The following is a 19,039-nucleotide window of genomic DNA, read 5'->3' as shown; positions in this document are numbered from 1 at the left end:
CTGCCTCAGCCTCCCAAGTAGCTGTGGGACCACAGGCATGCACCACCAAACACAGCTAATTAAAAAAGAAATCATTTTAGGAGAGATGGAATCTCACTGTGTTGCCTAGTCTGGTCTTACACTTCTGGCCTCAAGAGATTTTCCCACCTCAGCCTCCCAAAGTACTGAGATTACAGGCGTGAGTCATCACACCCTGCCAACATGTGAATTTAATATTAAGTTTGATGATTTCTTAAGTTAATTGCAGTTATTCTTTAATGAGTTAAATTAATTAATGACAGGGTCTCACTATGTTGCCCAGGCTGGTCTCAAGTGATCTTCTCTCCTTACCCTCCCTGGTAGCTGGGACTATAAGGCACAAACCAGTGTACCCAGCTGCAGGCCGCAGTTGTTCTTATTAATGATCAAATGGTCCCGTTTTTTTTTTGAGACCGAATTTCACTCTTGTTGCTCAGACTGGAGTGCAATGGCATGATCTCAGCTCACTGCAACCTCTACCTCCCAGGTTCGATCAGTTCTCCTCCCTCAGCTTCCTGAGTAGCTGGGATTACAGGCATGCACTACCATGCCCACCTAATTTTGTATTTTGTATTTTTTTTTTTTTTTTGAGACAGAGTCTTACTCTGTTGCCCAGGCTGGAATGCAGTGGCGCAGTCTCGGCTCACTGCAGCCTCCACCTCTGGGTTCAAGCGATTCTCTTGCCTCAGCCTCCCAAGTAGCTGGGACAACAGGCGTGCACCACCACGCCTGGCTAATTTTTGTATTTTTAATAGATACGGGGTTTCATCACGTTGGCCAGGCTGGTCTTGAATGCCTGACCTCAGACAATCCGCCCACCTTGGCCTTCCAGAGTACTGGGATTACAGGCATGGGCCACCACACCCGGCCCTAATTTTGTATTTTTACTAGAGATGGGGTTTTTCCATTTTGGTCAGGCTGGTCTCGAATTCCTGACCTCATGTGATTCACCTGCCTTGGCCTCCCAAAATGCTGAGATTACAGGCATGTGCCACTGCACCTGGCCCAAATTGTCCCTTCTTTGGCCAACGGGAGTGCCTTTACATTAGCTCCTGGGTCATTTTGGCATGAGTGCCTCTGATGGCTTCTTGCTTTCTTGTGTGACAAGATGTCCAGGTTCATCTTGTACATTAACAGCCATAGATCTGGAATTATCCCTTTCTTCAACCAGCTCTGGTTCCTTTCAGAGGGAAATTGTATTTAGTGACCACAGTCTGGAAACTACAGATTGGTTGTTACTTCTAGGCCTTTGCAGAGGATGGGGCTAGGAAATACATTGTTTTTAAGGTAAAATATTTTATGAGTTTCATACTGATTTTTCCAGTATAAACTTAGGAATAGATGATTTTGTTGAATTTCTTTAATTTTATATTTGTCTCATGGTAAAAATTTTGGTTCTAAATCATATTGATACCATTACTTATCAGTGTTACTACTAACAATATGATTACTGAAAATAGTTTAAGAATTAAAAGCACTTTCCCAAATTCTTTTCATTTTTAGGATAGATTCCTCTAGGGATGTCTGGTAAAACTATTTTAAGTCATTTGAAATAATTCCTTTTTGTATGATTGTACCACTAATTCAATAAATATTTAGGTTCATTTCATGTTGCTCTTGAATTTTAGAGATGATAGTTTTTCAATTATTTTTTAAACAAGTAATTATGGAAAACATGTACATGGTTCCAGAGCTAAATGTGTAAAACAAGGGAGAATCAGAAAAGTCTAGCTCTGATTGTGGTTCCCTCTATTTTTCTTCCCTACGTTCCATTTAAAACATATGAGCAAGAGTGTGTGTGTGTGCGCGCGCGCGCACATCCATGCATGTGCACACACGTATAGTTTCTGCCTCCTAATCCCATCTTAGCTGAATGGTAGCTCACTACATATAATTTTCTTCTTGCTTTTTTGTCTTCCTATTATTTCCTGCTGATTACTCCATAGAAGTATATAGGGGCATTCTTTATGCCTTTTTTCTATTTCATTGTGTGAATTTACCATAGTTTATTGTCAGTTCCATATTAATGGACATTTGGATTGTCTTTAGTGTCTTGCTGTTAGAAACAGTGCTGCAGTGAATACCTTGTACATACATACTTAATTTTGTTGTTGTTTTTTAGAGGGATATTTCAGTTTTAAATAAAACAACTTGACTTCAGGAGGTATTCAAGTGTAATGTTACTGCTACTGATGGATTGTTCTGGGAATAGTGGAGGATACGAAAGGCCAGTCTTGTAATCTAGGGTAGTAATCTTTCTTTGAGTATTATGGGTCCTCTCAGTTCTGTATTATTGTTAAAAGCCACATTTATAGAGTAGCCTTTGTGTTTTCTAGTTTCACTCTGTTTAAGACTTCAGGAACGTTTGAAGCAATCGGAGCATAGAATTCTATCTTTTTTTTTAATTAAAAAATTTTTTTGTAGAGATGGAGTTTTGCTGTGTTGCTCAGACTGGTCTCAAACTCCTGGCCTGAAGTGATCCTTCTGCCTCAGCTTCCCAAAGCACTGGGATTACAGGTATGAGCCACTGCACCTGGCCAGAATTCTGGTATTTTAGAATTGTTTTCTAGTCTTTTATAGTTGTTTTATATATACTCAATTTGTCAAAAAATGTTAAGGAAAGTAATATGCCTGTATGGATGCTTTCCAAAGTATTCAACTTAGGTTTTATAGAAATAGTAGCTTCTTACTTTTGTAACCACATTTTTGTCCATTTGTGATCAGTTTATATAGTATTCAATTATGCCATTGCAGAATGAGTACAATTGACATAGACAGGTTTGGAGATTAAACAATAGGTTTTTGATAATGTACACAACTCAACTGGTAGTAGCAGAAATATGCACATTGTAAGAGAGTAGCTTAATAAATGTGAGCATTCTTTATTTTCTGGGCATTCACTAATACATTTTAAGGGAGGAACAATAGCACCAGTTCACTTCTAAAATTTTCCAGTTCCTAGTAGGAGCCTGGCACTTAGAAGATGCTTGGAAAATGATGGATGAACCAATTCATTGTTTGGGTCAGACTATGAAAATACGTGCTTGTCCATTTGTTTGCTTAGGGTAAATGAATGAAATTTTCTAGGTCTTCCCAAAGGGATTTAAAATAAAGTGAAAATCTCTTAAGACGTGGTAGCTGACTTTAAAAACCATTTCCTGATTTACATTTATATTACTTTAAATTTGGTCTTGGGTTATTATTTTGATGATCGACTACAACTTTTTTTGGCTTTTATTATAGTTTTTTCACTAAAAGGTGTTTTCTAGGTGGAGAAAATGAAAAAGAATGGATTGCAGGATCATAAAGTGAATAATAGTTTGTAGTTTTTGTTTTTTTTTTTTAAAAACATTCTACCACCTGTGTGCCAGTTAGTAATAAAACTACTAGTTTTTAATAGACATTAACCACCTTTGGGATTTCACCATGGGAAAATGGGAGCAGTATTCCTTTTCTTTCTTTCAGCTTCTTTAGTATATATACATATCACAGTCAGTGGTGCAGAAAGGTTAGGAAACTGGAAGGATACAAGGTTTAGTCATAAGGAAGCGCAAATTAAAGTTCCTGGAATATTTTACCCCTGCTCTGTATGGAACACCTTAGGGAATACTAAAGAAACATGATGGTACAGAAGACTGCAGAGATTGCTAAAAAATATGCAACAGTCCAGGGAGTATATAGCCTTTTAAGTAGGCCAGGCTTTATACCCTGTAAGGAATGATCTAAACTGTGTGATATATTGTGTCAGTCAGAGTTCTCCAAAGAAACAAAACCAATAGAATGTGTGTGTCTGTGTGTGTGTGTGTGTACAGATATACCTGTATATATAGATAGATAGATAGATAGATAGATAGATAGATAGATAGATAGATAGAGATCGGGAGAGAGAGAGAAATTTGTTTTAAGGAATTGATTCATATGATTGTGGAGACTGACAAGTCTAAAATCTGTAGGGTGGGCTGGCAGGCTGGAGGCTCAGGGAAGAGTTGATTCTGGAGTTGAAGACTGAAGGCAGTCTGCTGGCAGAATTCCCTCTTCTGGCAGAGGTCAGTCCTTTTTATATTAAGGCCTTCAACTGATTAGTTGAGGCCCACCCACATAGCAGGATGTTTTACTCAGAATCTACCAATTTAGAAGCTGGGTGTGGTGACAGGCACCTCTAGTCCCAGATACTTGGGAGGCTGAGGCAAGAGGATCATTTGAGCCTAGGAGTTCAAGTCCAGCCTGGGCAACATAGTGAAACCCCATCTCCTAAAAAAAAAAAAATTGCATCTCTTAAAAAAATGTTGAACTCAGACCAGGGGCAGTTGACAGAAACTCTTGGTATCCTTTCTGTGTATCTTCCCACTCCCAATCTGTACCATGGTTTTATGCTCCTAACAACAGACTTCTGACTTATGGTAATATTATGTGCACAGGACCTGGTGAGTATTTACTTTCCAGTTGTCAGAAGAATTAGACTAAAACAGTTTTCTTGTGCATATCTGTTTTGAGAAGCAGGTCTGGCATTACTCCCATTGTGTATACATCTAGGAGGGGAAATTTCAGCTGAGTCATGTATTGACTTGAGACCTAGAGCAGGTGGATCACTTGTCCTCTCTGAGTGTTTCCTCGTCTGTAAAATGGTAATAAATCCTGTCGTGCCTTAAAAAGAAGTCTACCAATTTTAAATGTTAATCTTATCTAAAAAAATACCTTCACAGGAACATTCAGAGTAATGTTTGACCAAATATCTGGATATTGTGGCCTAGTCAAGTTGACATGTGAAATTAACCACCACTTATATTGAAAGACTGTTTTTCTATGATTAATGTCCACCTGTAAAGAAATTGGGTAAGTGCTATGGGTAGTAAGGAAGGGAAAGGGGAATGTGTTTTGCTTGTAGAGAAGAGATGCTTTGAGGTATGGTCTGAAGGCCAGAGAATTTTGGGCCTGATAGGCAAAGAGGGAAGAACATCCCAAGAAGGTGGGACAGAATGAACAAGGGTAAGGTTGACCATGGCATGTACGGGGGTCCTTGAGAAGATTTGTCCTACCTGGGCAGACATATCTTGGATGGTCAGGGGATAAGGTGAGTAGTGAGGCAAATCCTGTTCTGGTTTTTCTGGTTTACTGCAGTATGTAGAGAATATGCTTGTTCCGGCCTGAGATGAAAGCTGGCTGGTGCAGAGCAGTGTATGCCATTGTCCTAATATGCTGCGTTGTACAGTGGCATGCTGAGAATTCTTTCTGCAGGAAGCACTTCAAATGGAGTATAATTGCCTTCGATTTTTCTGTTATAAACTTTGGCCACAGTTTCTTCCTCTGTCAACCTACTAAAGATGCTTCACAAGATCCATGTGTTTGTTAAGGAACATAAGATCTTCAAGAGGTATGGATTGCTAGAAGGAATTCTAGTCTCTAAACCTTGGGAATATTTTTGGATCTCTTTATTAATGTTGTTCTGTAGTAGAAATAGAGTTGAGCACCTTTTCCCCCATATTACAAAGATCATAATTAACTTTGAATATATAATAGGTATGAAAACGCCTGAAAAAAATTCTGCTGATAAAAACTATTATTATCAGAGGGAAAAGTAGGGAAAACAATATGTGGTAAATTTTACAAAATGGCTCCTAATGAATTACCACCCCCCCGCCACCCGCACCGCTCCCAGCTCTGCCTGTTTGAGTGTGACTTCACTTGTTTCTCCCATTGTCTTAGTCCACGTTGTGCTGCTGTAACAGAGTACCTGAGATGGGGTAATTAAGAAAGTATAAAGATTTAGTTCTCACATTTCTGCAGCCTGGGAAGTCTAAGGTTGAGGGGCTCCCATCTGGTGAGGGCTTTCTTGCTGCATCATCCCATGGTGGAAGGCAGATGGGCAAGAGAGCACATTCATGGGACGGAGAGAAGGGAACGAGGCTGAACTAATTCTTCTATTAGGAACCCACTCCCATGATAACTAACCTACTTCCTCAATAACAAATTAATCCATTAGTGAGGGCAGAGCCCTCATGGCCTAATCACCTCTTACAAGTCCCATCCGTCAACACTGTTGCATTGGGGATTAAGTTTCCAATACATGAACTTGGGGGACACATCCAAACCACAGCACCCATCAAGTGGTAGAGTCTCTTTTCCCCCTTCTTGACTTTGGTCTCAATCATGTGACTTGAATGGGACATTGGCGGACACAGTGTAAGCAGGGGCACCATGTGTAGTGGGTGAACTGTCTTGGGATGCTGCTGCCACAATGTGAAAAAGCCTAGAAGAAAAGGCCACATGGAGAAGGCCCTGCCTTCCCTGCTGAGCCCAGCGAAGCAGCCTATGTAAGTCAGGTAAGGGCAGCAGAAGAGCTGCCTAGCCAATCCATGGAATTACGAGAAATAGGAAATCATGGATGTTCAAGCAACAAAGTTTTGGGTAGTTTGTTACATAGCAAGAGAAAATGGAACATCTTTTGATAAGTGGCTGGAATCCATGCCTCCAGTTCTAATCTTGGCTTCATTACTGAGCCTTCAAGGAGGGAGGCAGAAAAGTAAATAGGTTTCTTCTCTAATGGTGTGGTGAATACCCAGGGAGAACTCTGGGCTGCTGGGGCCTTGACCTCTCCTTCCCTTTCCTTATCTATGGGGATCAGACACTGTTCTCTGCAGGGCAAGCACTGAGGAGCTCTTGGAGGAGTTCGAGAAGGTAGACTATTTCTTTTTTCTTTTCTTCTTTCTTTCTTTCTTTTTTTTTTGAGATGGAGTCTTGCTCTTGTCACCCAGGCTGGAGTGCAATGGCATGATCTTGGGTCACTGCAACCTCCACTTCCCAGGTTCAAGCAATTCTCTTTCCTCAGCCTCCTAAGTAGCTGGGATTATAGGCGCCCCCCCCACCCCACCACACTCGGCTAATTTTTGCATTTTTAGTAGAGATGGGGTTTCACCATGTTGGACAGGCTGGTCACACGAACTCCTGACCTCAGGTGATCCACCTGCCTCGGTCTCCCGAAGATTATAGGCATGAGCCACCGCACCTAGCCAAAGGCAGACTATTTCTGTGCTTGATGGATTGAAGGTGTTTTTCAACTCCAAAGGCAGTTAGACTCATACTTCTGTTTCTCAGAAGTGAAATACTAAAAGAACCCTAACAAATCTTCTGTTTTCCCTTTTCTTAACTTTGAGTGTTTTCAGTATTTTTGTATTCTATTACCAAGGGAATACTGTGGCTATTCCATAATTTCCGTGAGATGCAAAATCTTTCAGAAAGCCCAGACATTAGTCCAGGCCCTTTTCCCAGTAATCACACCTTGTTTACCTAATTCACATACCTGCCAGAGTGGTTGTACTGAGGTCTTCCCAAGTTGTGGAAGGAGTCCGGATAGCATGCACTGTCTGGAGCTGAGTCCTGCCTGCCCCACATTAGCATCTCACTGTCACGCAGCTGTGGTCTCTCTCTGTTAGTCTGGGGATTCTAAATTGCATACACTGCCTTTCAGTCTACAGCCTGACAGCTCTCTCTTAGCCAAGCACTTGCATTTGGACAAGACTTCCAGCTTTAGACTTTGTTGTTTTCCTTAGGGGCCCAGTTTTTATGGAATTTCTTCCTACTGGGTAGCATTGTTGGCACACCTTGAATCCATTCTGACACTCTTCTTGGCTTCAACCTCTGAGGTTGTGTGTTGGAAATACCTCGCATAGTCTACTAGAATAAAGATGAAAGAACATAAGGATATGGGCTATAGTTTTTAAATGCAGTGTTTCTTTTCTGTGGCTTGTGATACAAATTTGTAAGTGCACTCAAAATGATACAGTTAAATACCTGCCATGAATTAGACCTGTTTGAGGCATATCTTAGTGCCTTAAAATAACCCACTTTTGAAATATCTAATTTATTATCTTTGCCAAATTTTAGGCAGATATAACCATTGCTTTGGTTAAGTATCCCTCTGTATAGACAAAAAAGGCAGCAAAAGGCATGTCACTCTTTAATACTTCAAATGTGAATTCCATGTTGTTTTCTATATCCATAGGGATTATAATAACTCTTCTTTACTACAACAAAGACAGGAACATATCATGTTTTATCTTAGTCCTTCCCGTAGCAGTGCCACTGTGAAATTAAAAAAAACAAAACAAAACCACTACATATTTTAGGTTCACCTGGTAGGTTGCTGCACGCTATCATATTTAGTCAAGCATAAGTTGTGCATTTTTATCCATTCTAACATCTCTGAAAGTGGCACCTTGGAATCCCAGGTTAGTCAGGGGCAGTTATGGTCTAGTTGCATAAAACTTTTTGTTGGCACCTTCTGTAAGATCAGGCAAATGCTAGCAGCTGAGAGTCCTTGAAATATGGCTGTGAAAACTTGGGCAAGTTGATTAATTTCTTTAAGCCATGCATGAAAGGGGGATAAAATTTTGTTTCTTTCCCTCCTAGCACTGCTGTGAGATTTAAATGAAATATCATGTAAAGTACTTACGATTTGCAAGTGCTTTCATCTAGTTTTTTCCTCCAGCATTATTACTCACAGGCAGTATGTTTATACTTTTTAGTTTCTTCAGTTACTTTTATCTGTTTAAATCATTTATGTTTTGGATTTTATTTTCCACTTATCTTCAGCATTGCGTATTTATTATTGTTTTAACATTTATTGTACCCTTTATTACCTCTAGTAATGATCTGAATTTTTTTGGTGGGGGACAAGGTCTTACTATGTTGCCCAGGCCAGTCTTGAACTCCTGTCCTAAAGTGGTCCTCCCATCTCAGCTTCCCAAGTAGCTGGGACTACAGGTGCAAGCCACTGCACCTGCTAATGCTCTAAATTACTCTAGGAGAGTTAAAAACTAACAAACTTCAGTCTTTTGTGTCTGGGTAAACTTTAGTCTGTGGGATGTATTTGTCTTATGATTTCTTCACTCTTGGTAATTGTATATATATTTTATGGTAGTTACTTTTTTTTTTATTTGAGACAGGTTCTCCTTCTGTCACCCAGGCTGGAGTGTAGTTGTACGATCTTGGCTCACTGCAACCTCTGTCCCCTGGGCTCAAGTGATCCTCCCACCTGTCTCCCAAGTAGCTGATACCACAGGTGTGCACCACCACGCCCAGCAAATTTTTTTATATTTTTAGTAGAGATGGGGTCTCACCATGTGGCCCAGGCTGGTCTCAAACTCCTGGAGCTTAAGCGATTCACTCACCTTGGCTTCCTAAAGTGTCAGGATTACAGGTGTGAGCCACCACTCCTGGCCTGCTTTATTCTTGTTGCATTAAAAAATTTCAGTTCATGGCCGGGCTCGGTGGCTCACACCTGTAATCTCAGCACTTTGGAAGGCCGAGGTGGGCAGATTGCTTGAGGTCAGGAATTCGAGATCAGTCTGGCCAACATGGATAAACCCCTTCTCTATTAAAAATGCAAAAAATTAGCCAGGCGTGGTGGCATGCGCCTGTAATCCCAGCTACTCAGGAGGCTGAGGCAGGGCAATTGCTTGAACCAGGGAGGTGGAGGTTGCAGTGAGCCGAGATCGCACCACTGCACTCAAGCCTGGGCAACAGAGAGAGACTCCTTTTCTCAAAACAAAAACAAAAACAAAAGTTAATTTTTATATTTTAAAATGAACTCATTGTTTTTAAAGCTAATAGTTTTAACAGGCCAGCCCACATAACAAAATTTGTATCAGACTTGTTTTTAGTGGGTAACATAGGGAGACCTTGTGGTGTTTCTCTGTCATCTTCCCTGAAATTTCTCAGAGCTTTCAAGTTTAATTTTGGTCTTCATTTCAGTAAAAGGCAGGAGCAGAGCAGTCTTTATAGCTTTATAGCTTAAGGTTAGCCTTGCTAACCAGTGGTTAAGTGATAGTGAGACAGAGGGTGAGATGTGATGTGGCAGTGGCTTTGAGGTGATACTAGTGCAGTACCATATTTGGGCTCTCGTTTGACTGTTTGATAGCAAGCTTCTGTAACTTGCTATTGTGTCCGGAACTGGTGGGTTCTTGGTCTCACTGACTTCAAGAATGAAGCCGCGGACCCTCGCTGTGTTACAGTTCTTAAAGATGGTGTGTCCGGAGTTTGTTCCTTCAGAGGTTCAGATGTGTCTGGAGCTTCTTTCTTCTGGTGGGTTTGTGGTCTTGCTGTCAGGAGTGAAGCTGCAGACATCTGTGGTGTTACAGCTCTTAAAGGCAGCGCATCTGGAGTTGTTCGTTCTTCCTGGTGGTTTCGTGGTCTCACTGGCCTCAGGAGTGAAGCTGCAGACCTTTGCTGTGAGTGTTACAGCTCATAACTGCAGTGTGGACCCAAAGTGAGCAGCAGCAGCAAGATTTATTGCAAAGAGCGAAAGAACAAAGCTTCCACAGTGTGGAAGGGGACCTGAGCAGGTTGCCGCTGGTTGGCTGGGGCAGCCTGCTTTTATTCCCTTATCTGGCCCCACCCACATCCTGCTGATTAGGCCATTTTACAGAGAGCTGATTGGTCTATTTTACAGAGAGCTGATTGGTCCAGTTTGACAGAGTGCTGATTGGTGCCTTTACAATCCTTGAGGTAGACACAGTCACAGAGTGCTACTTAGCTAGATACAGAGTACCAGTTGGTGTATTCACAAACCCTGAGCTAGACACAGAGTGCTGATTGGTATATTTGCAATCCTTGAGCTAAACAGAGTCACAGAGTGCTAGTCCTCCAAGTCTCCACTAGGTTAATTAGATATAGAGTACCAACTGGTGTGTTCACAAACCTTGAGCTAGACACAGAGCGCTGACTGGTGTATTTACGATCCTCCGGCTAGATATAAAAGTTCTCCAAGTCCCCATCCAGTTCAGGAGCCCAGCTGGCTTCACTCAGCGGATCCTGCACCAGGGCTGCAGGCTGAGCTGCTCCCTAGTCCTGAGCCTCGCCTGCACTCCTCAGCCCTTGGGCTGTGGATGGGACTGGGTGCCATGGAGCAGGGGGCGGTGCGTGTCGGGGAGCCCACCGCAGCACGGGGAGGAGCTCAGACATGGCAGACTGCAGGTCTGGAGCCCTGCCCCGCGGGGAGGCACCTAGGGCCTGGTGAGAAATGGCTGGCCGGCACCGCTGGGGGACCTGGCGCAACCTCCGCAGCTGCTGGCCTGGGTGCTAAGCCCCTCACTGCCCTGGGCCAGCGGTGCTGGCGGGCAGCTCCGTGTGCGAGCCCTCCGAGCTGGCCCCCACCCCCACCTCCGCCAGAACTCAAACCGGCCCCCAGCTTAGCCTTAGTTCCCACCCGCTGCCTCTCCCTCCACACCTCCCCGCAAGCAGAGGGAGGAGGCTCTGGCCTCAGCCAGCTCAGAGAGGGGCTCCCAGGGTGCTGTGGCGGACTGAAGGGCTCCTCAAGCACCGCCAGAGTGGACCCGAGGCCGGAGGCCGAGGAGGCGCTGAGAGTGAGGGCTGCTAACACATTGTCACCTCTCACTAACACCAGCAATTGGGTTTTTGACTCAAAGGTTGAAATTTCTCATCTATAACTTAGGAAACTTAAGTTTTCCTCTGTCTTAAAATGCTTTGATCAGTAATTCTAAACTACTTACACTTGTCATCTTTTAAAATTTTTCTTAAAGATACTTAGACTACATTCCGCTATATTTGAATTCCATTTCAATTTTCAACTAAGTGCAATGTGGTCAATCTGCTGCAGATATTTAAAGATCAGTGGGTTTCTTCCCATTTAAAATGAATTGTACCAGGTTGACAAACATTGAATTTTTGTTAGTTGTTTCCAAATCTCCGCTAGGGCACTTGATCAGGATTTGAGACAGAGAACAGTGTTGCTTAATAGTTTGAGTTGCAAATGAAATTCTCAGCCCTTTTTGGCTGCTGTCTCAGAGAGATTGATCCAACCAGCATTTATTGAATAGATCTTATGTGATAGGCCACAGAAAGAGAGATACAAAGGTGAGCGAAATGAGATATGCTGTCTTTGGGGAGCTTACGGCTGAATAGGGGAGAAAGTCGTTAATTAAACAACTCAATAAATGTAACATTCTAACTGTGAACATTGTTAATGAAGTAGAGGTTCTTCATTGATCATATAAAGAACTATGAATGTGGAATTTCCTCTGTCGGGATGGTCAGATGGTTGAGGAAGAGTTAGTTAACCTAGAAGGGGAAGGAAGAGTGTTGCAGGCAGAGAATACCATATAAATAGGCTGTGGTGGGAAGGTCCTGGGAGGTCTGAGGGGGCTGAAGAAACACTGCTGTTGCTGGACTATAGAGAGAGGGGTAGTACAAAATGAGGTGGCATAGATACATAGGGCCTTGTAAGCTGTATTAAATGAGTATCTTGAGGTTTAATTTAGGCACCATAAAATTCACCTGTTACAAGTGTACAATTCAGTGATTAGTAAATTTGAAGCAGTGCAGCATCATTGTAATCCAGTTTGAGACATTTCCTTTGCCCCCAAAGTTCCCTCTTGCCCATTTGCAGGTCATATCATACCCACAACTACACCCAACATGAGGCAATCACTGATCTGCCTTCTCAGCCTTCTCAAGACACTTTATAAAAACAGAATTGTATAATGTATAGTCTTTTGTGTCTGACTTGTTTCAATTTGCATAGTCTTTGAGGTTCATCCATGCTGTAGTGTATATGATTGGTTTGTTCCTTTTAATTGCTGAATAGAATTTCATTGTATAGATAAGCCACATTTTTATCTATTCTTTAGTTGGTGGACATTTGGGATATTCCCAGTTTTGGGCTATTATGAGGAATGCCGCTATGCACATTCATATGTGTGTCTTTGTGTGGACATATGTTTTCATATCTCTTGGATGAATTCCAGGGACTGCAGTTCCTGGGTCATGTGATAAGTTTGTTTAACTTTTCAAGAAACTGCCAGACTGTTTTCCGAGTATCTATACCACTTTATATTCTCACCAGAAATACGTGAGAGATCTAATTTTTCTGTATCAAACAATTAGTATTGACTGTCTTTTTGATTGGAGCCATTCTAGTGTTTTTGGTAGTAGCCATTCTAGGGGGGGTATAGTGGTATATTATTGTGGTTTTAATTTGCAGCATCTTTTCGTGAGTTTATTAGCTATTCATATGTCTTCATTATTTTATTTTTTTTTTAGAGACAGGGTCTCACGCTGTTGCCCAGAATGGCGTATATTGCTCAATGTAGCCTCGAACTCATGTGCTCAAACCACCCTCTTGCCTCAGCCTCCCACATGACTAGGACTACAGGCACATATATATGAGAGCCTGGCTGTCATATATCATCTTTGATGAAACGTCTGTTAATATATTTTGTTTATTTTAAAATTATGTTGTTTGTCTTATGTAGGAGTTCTTTATTCTAGATACAAGTCTTTTATCAGATATATGATTGTCAAGTATTTTTTCCACAGTCGTTGGCTTATCTTCTGTTTTATTAATGGTATCTTTTAAAGTGCAAAAGTTTTGAATTCAATAAAGTCTGATTTATCAATATTTTCTTTTTAAATAACATCTGCAAAGGTGGGCATTCAAGCCAAAGTTATGGATTAAATCACCCAGGAAAAGGGAGCACAGAATGAGAATCAGAGAGGGTTAAATGAAACTTTGAGGAATCTCTGCATACAATGTCATACTATAGGAGATAGATCTGCAGAGGTGGAGATGGAGCAGGAGGAACACTAGGACGGTATTATGTCATTTAAGTCAAAAGAGTATTTTAAGACTAGGAAGAGAGTCAAAGTATCAAGTCAAATAACATGAGGGCTGCAAAACAATTTTTAGGATTAATATGGAGAGCATTGTAGACCTTACTGTACAGAAGCCAGATTGTAGTTAGTTGAAATGTGTATAGAAAGTGAGGAAATGTTGAATGTGAGTGTAGACACCTTTTGCTAGAAAAGTAGTATAGATGGGACAGTAGCGGGATATGAATGAGGAGTCAAGTGAAGTTTTCTTGCTTTCTTTTTCAAATTTTTAATGAGATAAGGTAATCTCTTTATTTATTATCTAAATAACGATCCAGGAATAATGCCACTTTTGGAAAGTGTGTGGCATTAGGTGTTGATCCATTTAAGGTCACATGAGTCTCATACCTGTTATTCTTTTTATACTTTCTCTCCACTGAGTTCTTCAAAATATCTTTAAAATCTAAAAAATAAAAGTAATATGTGTACTAAAATACATGTAATAAAAGTAATACATTTCATTTTGAAAAATGAATTTTAAGCCTCAAAACTCTAGGATTAGAAATATTTTGGAATTTAGAAATTCTCAGGTTTTTAGACAAGTAATCTGCTACATATACTGTAAATTATCAGATACTCCTATCGAGGCTTGCAGTAAGATGCCTTACTCAAATGCGCTATTTCTGCATTGAAGTATATATAATATTTACACTAAGTAGCATAAGTATAGTTTTGAGTAGCTTCCTGTCAGTTCAGGTCAGGTTTTGGCCCCAAGGATTTTAATCAAGTTTTTTTTTGTTGTTGTTGTTGAGATGGAGTCTCACTCTGTTGCCCAGGCTGGAGTGCAGTGGGGCGGTCTTGGCTCACTGCAAGCTTCGCCTCCTGGGTTCACACCATTCTCCTGCCTCAGCCTCCCAAGTAGCTGGGACTACAGGTGCCCATCACCATGCCCGGCTAATTTTTTGTTGTTTTAGTAGAGACAGGGTTTCACCATGTTAGCCAGGATGATCTCCATCTCCTGACTTTGTGATCCGCCCGCCTTGGCCTCCCAAAGTGCTGGGATTACAGGCATGAGCCACCGCGCCTGGCCTAGGAGTTCAATTAAGTTTTAGTGTTAAATAAGAAAGGGTAGAGTGGTTTTTAAAAATTTTTAATTTTTGATAGTTTTCTGAATTTTAGAACTGTGATTAGGAACTTGGTGTACCCAATGTCCTAGAATGAAAAACAGTAGTCCTTTGCTCTGGTCCTCCACAGTCCAAAGCATTGTTGTTGGAATGGGCAGAATCTTCCCCATAGGCAGCCCCATGTGTCTTCTGAGAGTTGCTTCCGTGTTTTCAAATAATATGTTCATACTGTTTCTTGACTTACAAACATTAGCTATTATCTGTTGACTTCCTTTTTTACCCAACCTTCCCTCTTCCCATCCTCCCAATTTGGTTATCTCAGTGTTGCTTATATCATCGTAATGTTTACACTGTTGTCCATGTTGAAATTTGTACTGTTCATTTTAAAGCCAAATTATTACATTTTCTTTCTTCTATAGTTTTTGTTGTTGTTAGTAATTGCTTTATATTTTCACTTGCATAATTTTTATTATTCATATCGTTAGTTCTTTTTAGGTATCCATGATTGTACGTGTCATTCCATCTTTGCTGTTGAGCTACCATGCCTGCCCCAAGATACAGGTTTTCTTATGTTAGGTATTGATACTGTATTTTAGCATTTATTTGTAGTACGTAATGACATAAACGACTGATTCTACAGGTTCTACATAATGTCATAAATGACATAAATGACTGATTCTCTGTCCATGTATGTTCATGTGTCTTGATGTACTAGTGACTCCCAATATGCATTTGTGAACATGTCTTTGGTTTCTTTTTTTTTTTGAGGTGGAGTCTTACTCTTGTTGCCCAGGCTGGAGTGCAATGGTGCATTCTCCGCTTACTGCAACCTCTGCCTCCCGGGTGCAAGTGATTCTTCTGCCTCAGCCTCCGGAGTAGCTGGGATTACAGGCCGCCACCACCACGCCCAGCTAATTTTTGTATTTTTAGTAGAGACTGGGTTTCACCACATTGGCCAGGCTGGTCTCAAACTCCTGACCTTGTGATCTGCCCGCCTTGGCCTCCCAAAGTGTTGGGATTACATGCGTGAGCCACCGCCTGGCCTATGTCTTTGGTTTCTTAAAGGCATGTGAAGCTCAGTCTGTCCACGTTGAGCTTACCTCCTTCCCCTGCTGCTTTTCTGTGCATCTCTGTCATGTGAGTACACAGCCAGAAACCATGGGACAGTTTAGATCCCTCACTAGGTTATGTTAGTCCTGCTTTTCAAATGACCTCACTTCTCCCTCCATATCCACTGCCTTAAGTCTGGCTTTGATCATTCAGTGTTAATATCTAGAATTGATCTCCTCACTCCTTTTACTGCTTTTTCTCTTTCTGTTTCTGCTAGCTGCTCTGCATGGACTTCTCATTTTTTACATGAAATTTACTCCTTATAAAAACAGGCTTAGCTTCAAGTTGTTGATTCTAACAATGCCAGTCAGGATGTTAAGATACAGTTTACAGCAGGGAGGAGCAGGGTGCTGCTGGAGAGTCTGGCACCCTGCAAACAAGGGTACAGGGAGGCATGTGAACTCTTCCTGGGATGGCCGTTCCTCTGAGACGCTGCAGCTGGCATTTGTCTTCTCCTAGCTCACCACATTATTTGTCCAAAGCCTTGTTGTTGGAATGGGCAGAATCTTCATTTATGTTGTTCTCTGGAAAGAGCATAGAACAGTTTGACTGTGAAGCCATACTGGTTGTCTTCAGCATTGGCCTTTCCTACCACTCTCCTTTTAGGAAGGGGATGTCAACCTTGCTTCCTCTCAGAGTCAAGCTGCTTATGTATTGTACATAAATGTTAGAAAGGATTCACGGTCCCAGTTGTATAAATCTGTGTTTGACTGAGGCATAGGGGGTCAGAAAATAGTTCTGGAAAAACAAAGCAAACCTGCAGGTTTTTGTAATGCAGTGAGAGAAATCACTGCAAATGCCTGGAAAAGCCTGCTGGCAGATGTGCTGATGTTAAGAGCACCTATGTTTCACTCTTGTCACCCAGGCTGGATTGCAATGGTATGATCTTGACTCACTGCAACCTCTGCCTCCCGAGTTAAGCAATTCTTCTGCCTCAGTCTCCCAAGCAGCTGGGATTATAGGCACTCACTACCACACCTGGCTAATTTTTGTATTTTTAGTAGAGATGGAGTTTTGCCATGTTGGCTAGGCTAGTCAAGAACTCCTGACCACAGGTGATCCACCCGCCTTGGCCTCCCAGGTGCTGGGATTACAGGCGTGAGCCATCACACCCAGCCTGGAGACAGTCTTATTTGATCTTCACAGAAACCCTGTGAACTGAGTGGACATGATTACCCTTCTCTTTTACAGATGAGGAGACCAAACAGCTTAGGAATGCGTCAGTTTGCCCAACATCCACAATTAGAGCCAGGATTTGAACTTAGGTTTCTGATTGCTGACTTTGTACTCTTTTTATAGCCTTCTGATTGCTGACTTTGTACTCTTTCTATTGCCTTTAACTGGAAGGGTGAGACAGATAGGGCAACAGTAGCCATCTCCTACTTAGGAGGCCTACTTAGCATAATTTTTTAAAGGTTCATCCATATTGTGGCATGTGTCAGTACTTTATTTCTTTTTATTGCTGAATATGATTCCGTTGAATGGATATAGCTTATTTGATTTATCCATTCATCATTTGATGGACATTTAGGTTGTTTCCACCTTTTGGCTATTATGAATAATGTGATCCATTCATGGACAAGTTTTCGTGTGAGGAAATGTTTGCATTTCTCTTGGATGTGTATACCCTAGGAGTGAAGTTGTTGGGTCATATGATATTTAACATTTTGAGAAAGAGCCAGACTGTTTCAAAACTGCTACATAGATCCCCACTAGCAGTATATGGGGGTTTCAGTTTCACAACATCCTTGCCAACACTTAACTGTTTGTCTTTAATTATGAACATAATTAAAGTAATATCTGATAGTTTTGATTTGTATTTCCATGATGGCTAATGATGTTGATTAACCCATTTTTCATTGGGTTATTTGTCTTTATTATTATTATTATTTTGGTGGAGATGGGGCCTCGGTATGTTTCATACACTGGTTTTGAACTCCTGGCCTGAAGCAGTCCTCCTACCTCAGCCTCCCAAAATGCTGAGATTATAGACGTGAACTACTTGCACCTGGCTTTGCCCTTATGTTATTGAGTCGTAAGGGAGTTCTTTATGTATTCTAGATACAAGTCCCTTATTACATATATGATTTGTAAACTTTTTCTTCTATTCTGTCATTTGTCTTTTACACTTTTTTTTTTTAAATAGAGGTTGAGTCTTGCTGTATTGCCCAGGCCGTTCTTGAGTTCCTGGCCTCAAGATATTCTCTTGCCTTGGCCTCCCAAAGTTCTGGGATTATAGGTGTGAACCACTATGACTGGCTGTTTTTTCCCTTTCTCAGTGGTGTCTTTTGAAGCGCAAAAGTTTTTATTTTGATGATGTGTAGTTTGTCTATTTTTTCTTTGTGTGAGGAAGAGATCCAAATTTCTTTTGCATGTGGCTATCCAGTTGTCCCAGCACCATTTGTTGAAAACAGTACTCTTTCCCTAAGGAGTGATCTTGGCACCCTTCTTGAAAATCAGCTGACTATAGATACGTGGGTTTGTTTCTGAACTCTAAATTCTATTTCATTGATATATCTGTTCTTATTCCAGTACCACACAGTCTTGATTACTGTTCCTTTGTCATAAGTTTTGCAGTCTGGAAATGTGAGCTCTCCAACTTTGTTCTTCTTTTTCGAGATTGTTTTGGCAGATCTGAGTCCCTTGAATTTCATATAAATTTTCAAATCAGCTTGTCAAATTTCTGTAAAGAAGTCAGCTCAGTTTTTGATAGAGATTGCTTTGACTCTCTGTATCAACTTGGGAAGAATTGCCATTTTAACAATATTAAGTATTTTGATCCATGAACATGGGGATCCATTTCTAGTTTCCTCAACAACCAGCTTTGGCAGTATCTCTTCTAGATGTGGATATTCATGTTAGGTGTGCTGTATTTTGCAAGTTAGCATTAGTCAAATTGAAGCCCTCATGCCTGGATTGTCAGGCATAGTGCTGAGGTTTAACTGTTATTCTTATGTAAAGATTAATTTAGTTGATATAAAAGATGTCTGGAAATTATGCAAAGAAAATAATGTGAGTAATATATGATTATACTCTTCATGTAAATCTTCACATAAAAAATGGCATGGCCTGTTTTATGGTTTGTTTGTAAACTCATTTTTATCCTAAATATGTCTGGCATAGGAGAGAAATTGTTTCAGGCAAACTTGTAAGTCTGTTGCCTTGTGGTGGTGGTACATATC

At 41.1% G+C, this 19,039-nt stretch overlaps 1 protein-coding gene across 9 annotated transcripts in view; it reads left to right on the top strand.

The window, feature by feature from the left end:
- Positions 1 to 19,039, top strand: part of MARCHF8 (membrane associated ring-CH-type finger 8) — a 212,746-nt gene that overhangs the window by 105,282 nt on the left and 88,425 nt on the right. For 4 of the 9 annotated variants that reach the window (XM_073018952.1, XM_073018950.1, XM_073018954.1 and 1 more), the window contains exon 2: positions 2,443 to 2,535. The exons of 4 other annotated variants lie outside the window; for them this stretch is intronic. The gene's annotated coding sequence lies outside the window, so the exon portion shown is untranslated. Of the gene's footprint in view, positions 1 to 2,442; positions 2,536 to 3,980; positions 4,065 to 19,039 lie in introns of those variants that run through there. One more of the 9 variants, XM_038010306.2, reaches the window with a different exon arrangement.

Source organism: Chlorocebus sabaeus, chromosome 9 (genome assembly GCF_047675955.1).
Source record: "Chlorocebus sabaeus isolate Y175 chromosome 9, mChlSab1.0.hap1, whole genome shotgun sequence".
Classification (NCBI taxonomy): domain Eukaryota; kingdom Metazoa; phylum Chordata; class Mammalia; order Primates; family Cercopithecidae; genus Chlorocebus; species Chlorocebus sabaeus.
The sequence above is the reverse complement of the archived record's forward strand: the minus strand, read 5'-3'. Positions and strand labels throughout refer to the sequence as shown.